We start from the raw sequence: 8,358 nt of genomic DNA, 5'->3' as shown, positions 1-8,358 counted from the left end.
GGCAAAAATACAGGAAATAAGAAATGGAAAATTATTTGTTGACAATAACATGTATGTGGATGTGCTTGATTGAGCCAATATACAGTGTACTCTGGATGGAAAAAAATCTCACTTTGTATGCTGTAATGAAGTACAATGAATGAATATAAATAAATAAATTTAAATTTTTTAAAAAGAGAAAGAAAGAAAGCTCAGGCCTCAGCCAGTCTGAAGAGCCCAAGTCACCCCTCCCACCAGGCTGTGCCAGACCTGGCTCAGATTGGCCACTTTCTTCAGAATCAGGCTGGCGCATTGGCACCCTCACGTGGCCAAACATCTAAATGTCTGGCTGAGTGCAAATTGGCCTGTCTAGATTCCCTGAGCTTGGCCCACTGGGTTATAGCTAACATCAGAGATTCAAGCCATGAATTGGTGCCTGACCAGAAGTTGTCAAATATTTTAGGATGAACTCTTGTTTCCCTCATAAAAACTAAAGGCATGCAGAGGACCTCAAGCTTAAAGAAATTTAATGGTGGGACCAGCAGTTAGTGTAATGGCTATATCGCTGGACTCCCATGTAGTCGACCATAGTTGAGTCCTGGACCAGTGGCTTAAACTCACACCGGGCGCGTGTGTGTGTGTGTGTGTGTGTGTGTGTGTGTGTGTGCCTAAGATCCCAAGAGGAGAATGGAGGAGAAGGGATTGAAACATGGCCATCCCCCCTGAGGGGGTGATTTCTTGCTTTCTGTCTTTCTGTCTATCTCTGGCGAGCTCACAGGCCCCATAGCAAAAAATATCTCCAAAAAAAGAAAAAAAAAATTTAATGGTGACATTAAAAAGCTGACCTTAGGGCCAGCCCATGGTGTGGTGGTGTAGATGGCTGGATCCCACATGGCCAACTGTGCAGTTCGAGTCCTGGATCCAGTGGCTTGGAAAACATGCCAAGCATGTGTGCATGTGTGCCCAAAATCCCAAGAGGAGAATGGAGAAGGGATTGTGGTGTGGTAACCTCCCTGAGTGGTGCTTTCTCTCTCTCTCTCTCTCTCTCTCTCTCTCTCTCTTTCTCTCTCTAACAGGTACACATATGCTATAACAAATAATAACAAAAAAGTAACAAGACTGCCCTTTTTTTCTTTACCACTCACTGGATGATGGACACCAAGGCTGATTCAGCATCTTGACGATTGTGAATAATTCTGCAATAAACACAGGAGATGTCACTTCAACATACTGATATCATTTTCTTTGGAAAATTATTCTTTGGAAGATCAACTAAGTATCCTTTTTTTAAAATGTAAACCAACCAACCAACCATATATAGGAGGCCAATCCCATAACCTAGTGGTTAAGGGAGCAAGATCCCGCATGGTTGACTGTAGTTTAAATCCTGGCCCCAGGGGCTTGAAAAACAGGCCAGGCAGGTATATATACATGCCCCGAATCCTAAGATGATGGAGAAATGGAGGAGAAAGGATTGCAGCATGATTACGTCACATCGGGAGGTACTGTCTCCCTCTCTCTGTCTCTCTTTGGAGAGTGGGCATGTTCTCTGGCAATTAAAATATACTCCTTTTTTGTTCTGGTCTTAAGGAGTGACAGGATCCCAGAAGGACCTTGTCCCCACAGCTTCCCTCTGCAGCCCACCTACTGAGTAAGTTTTCTACTCTGGTAAGACCCTCGGGGCCAGCTTCATCTCCAGGCATAGTAAATGCAGTGTCCAGGGCCTGTGATACTCCTAGAGGATCATGAAAATGTTTTATCTCCATTTCTTTTCAAATCAGGGGGGGGGGGTGGATAGAATGAGCATATAATCATGAATCCAGCCTAGATTAAATACATTCTTGTACTAACAAAGTCATAAAATAATAGTTTTATTATGTTTTCAATGGAGGAATAGGCCCATGAAAGAAAATGTGCCTACGTTAGGCCCCTCCACATCATGTGACTCTGAAGACTCAGAGCCTCCAAAAGCTTGGTAAAAACCCATTTTCAGAGATAAGGAAGACAATGCACCCGTTATCCTCCGCTTCACTGGTGTATCAGTTCTTTGAGACAGAACAGATCTCTGAGGGGCAAAGGGTGTGTCTAAGCAACCAACCAGAAGAAAAAGTTTTTTGCCCTGTTTTTTTTAAAAGGGGGGGGGGGGGGTGGTGGATAGAATGAGCATATAATCATGAATCCAGCCTAGATTAAATACATTCTTGTACTAACAAAGTCATAAAATAATAGTTTTATTATGTTTTCAATGGAGGAATAGGCCCATGAAAGAAAATGTGCCTACGTTAGGCCCCTCCACATCATGTGACTCTGAAGACTCAGAGCCTCCAAAAGCTTGGTAAAAACCCATTTTCAGAGATAAGGAAGACAATGCACCCGTTATCCTCCGCTTCACTGGTGTATCAGTTCTTTGAGACAGAACAGATCTCTGAGGGGCAAAGGGTGTGTCTAAGCAACCAACCAGAATGGTGAAGTCTTAAAAGAGCAGTTCAAACAAAGAGACACGCAGAGGCAGGAGGACGAGAACAGTGGGACAGGCTGCATATCTCCTGTGTGTTGACGCAGGAGGAAGAATCTACTCAGATACACCTCACTTCCTCCACACACCATCTCTTCCTTGGAATGTCATCTTGAATACATGTTTAACTTCCCAGACCTCCTGCTGTCTATAAAGCAGGGAATATGCAGTACATCCCCCATCTGGCTATGGTACAGTGTGTGACACAAAGGAGGGAAGAGAAAGGGGAGCTATCATAATCATCTATTCTTGTTGCCCTTATTTCCCAGACAGACACTGAGAAGTGATGCAGCGCTCAGTGACGCCCTTCGTAGACAGCAGGATTTGGGGAGAAGCTCCACAGAGATGCCACGGGGCCCTCAGGAGAATGCTTCTGATATAAGCATTGCCTCCCCCCCTTTTTATTGCCAGAGGACAAACACACCTTCTGCACAGTCACAGGGAAGTAGAAGACAAGAAGTGAGTGCCTGGACACACATGTTGTTGTTTTAAACCAGCTGAACATCTCACGGTGTGAGTGTGAGTGTCTGAGGAAAGTTCAGATAATAGTGACATTTAAAATTTTGAGTCCCCAAAGCCGCAAATACCCAGAATCTGCACACAATCTGCTCTTTTCCATCTGCTGAACAAGGCGGGTACTGTCTTAGCTCCAACTGTTGTAACAAAGTGTCACATACTGGGCAAGTTAAACAACAGACATTTATTTTTTCACAGTTCTGGAATCTGGGAGTCCAAGATCAAGGTGCCATCATTGTTGGTTCTGGTGAAGCCTCTCTTCCTGCCCTATCTGGCCATCTTCCCAGTATGTCTTTCCCTGGCTTTTCTCAGCAAGATCTCTGGTGTGTCTTCTTCCTCCAATAAGGGCAAGACTCCTATTAGGTTTAGGGCCCCACCTTTATGATCTCATTTAATCTTAATTTCTTCCTTAAAGATCCTGTCTCCAAGTATAGTTATGTGCATGGGGAGTTAGGGCTTCAAAATATGAATTTGGGGCATGTAACGGTCCATAGCAACATGCCCAGCAATGCGCCAAAAAGCATGGAAGTTTGAGAAGACAGAAGGCTAGTGAGGAAATGAGGGGCCGTGGCCAGGATGGCATCAGAGATCTGCTAAGGACGTGGCACCAGGAGCCAGACCACCCTTAGGGTCACTCCTGACTCAGGCAAAGGTTCAGAGGGCAACTGGCCATCTCCTTCCTTTCTTTATCAACTCTCCTTGACTTTTTTTCTTTTTAAGTAGCATAAAATAGGCTAATTTTGACATTTGTTTATCATTTCCTTCATAAGAGAAAGAGGTACCCTGACAGAATCTTGCTTGCCATTTTTTAAAACTCTGTAAGTACTGACTCTTATCTCTAATCTTCCCACAACCTCCCAGCTAGCAGGGATCATGGGTACATATGGGTGTGCCTGGTATGTTCAAGTCTACCTTACCTGAACCCGGGCCTTCCACTGTACCACCGCAGCTTGGCCTCTGTCAGCTCTCCTTGAGTCTAATGCTAACTCAGGGCATCTTGCTTCTTGTCCTATCCTTGTCCTTGCCATAGACTCATTATGGAAAGTGGAGAGGGGTGATGTGAAAGAGAACAGGAAGAGAGAAACTATTATGCTGTGGGTCCCTGGGAGTTTAGGGACTTTCTGCAGCACCCTGTGCCTCACCAGATGGGGAGGGCATCTGCACAGCCTCAGTATAATGTGGCCTGGAGAGACTCATGGACAGCAGAGCAAAGACTGGACTCTGAGGAGAGCCTGGACTGCTCAGATGAGCACTGCTCATAATACTTTTGGATCAGAAAGTACTGAAATAGTTGATCAAGAGGCAGCATAGACACTACTTCCCCAAATCCTTGAGCACACAGGACTGACATCTCCTGGTGCCCACCCATCCAGGCCCATCCATCATACCCTCACGTGTCAACTCTCCTAAAGCTGCTGACAATTAGTACTGCATAAGCAATACATTAGCCTTTTTCTTGCTGCCTTTCCTACTACCTTCTTTTGTTCTCCACCTGGAAATCTATAACCATGAAAGGAGTTAGTAGGGTAGTTTTGGGTTGTTTTTTTTTTTTAATGAGAATTGGAAAACATGAGTCATCTTTTTGGCAAAGTCAGAATGTGAAGGTTGTAGTCTTCTCTAAAGATATAATAATGGAGTGAAGTTAGAAGTGATCAGAAACAAGTAAAGGATGTGCCTTTATTGTGCAATGTGCTTAACACAGTACTACTCTAGAAGTTGCAGGGCCAGTAGATGGCATAATAGTTAGGTCACTGGACTCAATAGTTAGGTCACTGGACTCCTTCAAGTCCTAGACCCAGTGACTTGCAACTCATGCTGGGTGTGTATGCATGCATGCCCAAAATCCCAAGAGGAGAATGGAGGAGAAGTTGTTGTGGAGTGGCCATCCCCCCAAGGAAGTGATGTGTAGCTTTCTGTCTCTCTCTGTCTCTCTGGCAAGCACACACATCCTATAGCAAAAATCTCTCTCTAAAAAAATAGAAGTTGGAGTACTAAAAATAATAACAATAGCCTTCTGGCCTAAAACCTAGCGAGGCAAGAATCCATGTACAGCTAAGGTGGGCCCAGCCCTGCCCCCTTAACTGAAGAGCCTCTTCCCCAAAGCTCTCCTTCCACCCCAACCGCTAGTGAGGCAGGGTAGGGTGCTCTTGTCTTCTGTCTGTCTGTCTCTCTCTCTGTCTCTCTCCCTTACTCTTAAAATTTTTATTTATATTCTGACCTCTTCTTTATCTTGCTAATTTCAGAATCCATGTGCATCTGAGGTGGGCCCAGCCCTGTCCCTTTTGCACATGTGGTTTTCATTTCTTAGCCTTTAAAAAAAAAAAATTTTCCCTTTTCACTGTGTTTCTGTCCTTTTTTTATTTTATTTTTTCCTTCTCTTCTACCTGACTTTCTCACTTGCGTCTCAACTTCCACACATTAAGTGTCTAGACAGGTCTAAATGCACAGTAGCAAAACATCTGAATACTTTTAGGGTCATAGAAAACTCTAACCCCCACTGAACTGCAACAGAAAGGGAGAAACTCATCTTCTTCATAAATCTGAATTCAAATCTTTTTCTGTGGATAGACATTGCAAAACACAGTAGTAGAGGAGAAATAGGCATAAAAGTACTTCACAGTAAAGTGAAGCATACTAGTTTACAGTAGCAGAAATCTCCAACAAATTACCAAACGTGAATATATCCGAAATGACTAACAGTAAGAGAAGAGCAGTAGGGAGAAATACAGAGCTGCAGTGAGCACGGCTCATCTCCCACATACCTCTATTATTAGTTGAAACACCACAGCCCAGCCCAGGTGCACCTATCCCCTAGAAACCAAGGCCTTTGTAATATCCAGTTCCATTAACAAAAGTGCAGGTTGCTTGATGAAGATCAGGGAAGCAGAACTGCAGAAATATTGCAGGTTATCTCCTCCTGCAAGCCTCTGACACTCAGAATTAACTCCAAGAAAATAGGAAGTAACATGTAATTCATCAGACAGCCAGAAACCACCACAGAGGCACAAGAAATATGGGAAGCCAAGAAAATATTTCTCCCCCAAGGGGAAGGAATAGCCCTTCATCATCCACAAACAATACAATGGAACTCATGGAAATTTCAGATAAAGAATTTAGAATATTCATAATGAAAAAGCTAACAGAGATGCAAGAGAAGAGAGACAATGAGTTCCAGGAGGTGAGGAAGTTCTTGCACTATCTGAAAGAGGAAATACACATCATAAAAAATAGTCAAATGGAACTGTTAGAGATCGCTATAATATAGGAAATCAAAACCTTCCTTGAAAGTATTAAAAGATTAGATCGTGCAGAAGATTGAATCTTAGATGTAGAATACAGAAGCTCTGAAAAATTCATCAAAATGACTGAGAAAATAACCCCCCAAAAATGATATACAACTAATACTAGATACCATTAGATGCCCAAACATCTGGATAATCAGTATCCCAGAAAGTGAAGAAATTAATAAGGACATTGATAATCTATTCCATGAAATCCTAGAAAAAAACTTTCCAGACCTAGAGAGGCTTTCAAATGTCCAGACCCAAGAAATACAAAGGACACCACGTAGAATTAACCCAAGAAGATCTTCTCCAAGGTACATCATAGCCAGATTAACCAAAACCACAGACAGACAAGATACTAAAATTGACAAGAGAGAATTGTCAAGTTACTTTCAAAGGATTTTCCATCAAGCTAACATCAGACCTCTCATCGAAAACAATCCAAGCAAGAAAAGAATGGGAAAATATATTCAAAATGTTAAGTGAAAAACAATTTCAACCAAGAATACAATATTCAGCAAGATTATCCTTCATGTAGGAAGAAACACCCGAAACATTCTCAGATAAACGAAACCTGAAAGAATTTACCAACACCAGACCAGCTCTTTGAGAAGTTCTGAAGGGAGTGCTATACCAGGAAAACTAAAGACAGACAGAAATAAGAGAACAAAAAATGACCAAAAAAAAGGCCGACTTAATGGTAGTGACAAGTTCAGAAATATCAATAATAATTAATGAACCTCCAGATTTAAACAGAAAGATCAGACCACACAGTAACACTGCAAACTCGACAAAAGAGAGATTACATGAGATTGAACTGGTGAAATAGAATTATATGACTTTTGTCTAAAACATAACTGATTTTCTTCTATGTTTTGTCTTCCAGATTTAAGGATTTTGGTTTTCGTTTTAGTTGTTGATACGTTCAACAATTTGTTTAGAAAATTCTTTTCAATTGAAACATAAATTTTTCTCCCTTCCTGACCCCTTTGCAATTGGAAAATATTTGTGAGCATTCTTATTTTGAGGCAGAATGGTTATTTGCATAAGTTCAATAATACAATAGTATCCATTGTCATGCATCAGAAATTGAATTCTTATGGGGCTTTGTGCAAATAACAGACCAAACTGAGATTAACCTAATTTTTTTTTTTTTGCAAACAAGTTAGTTTATACCTCTCTTTAGTAATAGGGGGAATGGAGAGAGAAATGTTTCAGAAGAAAATTACAGTGCACTTGTCACTAGATTCTAGCTTTGTCCATATTTTTAGTTTAAGATCTTCTGTGAATCAATAAAATGTGAAGAAAAAAAGTTTAGTATGAAAGGGAAGGAGGAGAAAGGGGAAGGGAAAAAAAGGAAAAGTATACTTAACTGACAAAAAAATGAAAAACTATTTGCTAATGAAAATATATATCGTAATATCTTTGTCTTGACTGACATACATGGTATTTGTGAGGGAAAAAAAATGTTGTACACTGTAAAGATATGTGATTAAGTATAAATAAATAAATTTAGAAAATAAATAAATAAATAAAGTATAAATAAATAAAGAAAGAAAATTTAAAATAACAATAATAAGCAAAGCTATGCTAGGACTGTTAGATGCTACTTGTTATCTGCTTTTCTTTAATAAGAGAAATCCAATATTGCTTGGGATATAGATGGGCCTAAACTAAAACAAACAAACAAGAACTGTAAATGAGGCTCACACAGCTGGAAGACACCGCTTTGTCCCAGCTTCTTCCTTTTTCTTTCCTGTCTGAAATAAGATGAAGATAAGAACTATCACCATCTTGGGACCATGAAGGAAAAGTGTAAAAATTTTGATCCTGGCATATATGAGCTTCTACACCAAATTATGGCCCATGAGCTAAATCCAGCCCATCACCTGTTCTTATAAAGTTTTATTGGCACATAGCCATGCCCATTCATTTGTCTGAAGTTGGAGTAGTTACAAGAGACCTTATGACCCCCAAAATAAAAATATGTATTCTCTGGCCCTTTATAGAAAAAATTGCCAATCTTTGCTCTAAACCATAGGCAGTAACTGCTTACCCCAGAAC

The sequence above is a fragment of the Tupaia chinensis genome, unplaced genomic scaffold, assembly GCF_000334495.1.
Source record: "Tupaia chinensis unplaced genomic scaffold, TupChi_1.0 Scaffold000598_1, whole genome shotgun sequence".
NCBI lineage: Eukaryota > Metazoa > Chordata > Mammalia > Scandentia > Tupaiidae > Tupaia > Tupaia belangeri.
This window is presented reverse-complemented; position numbering follows the sequence as displayed.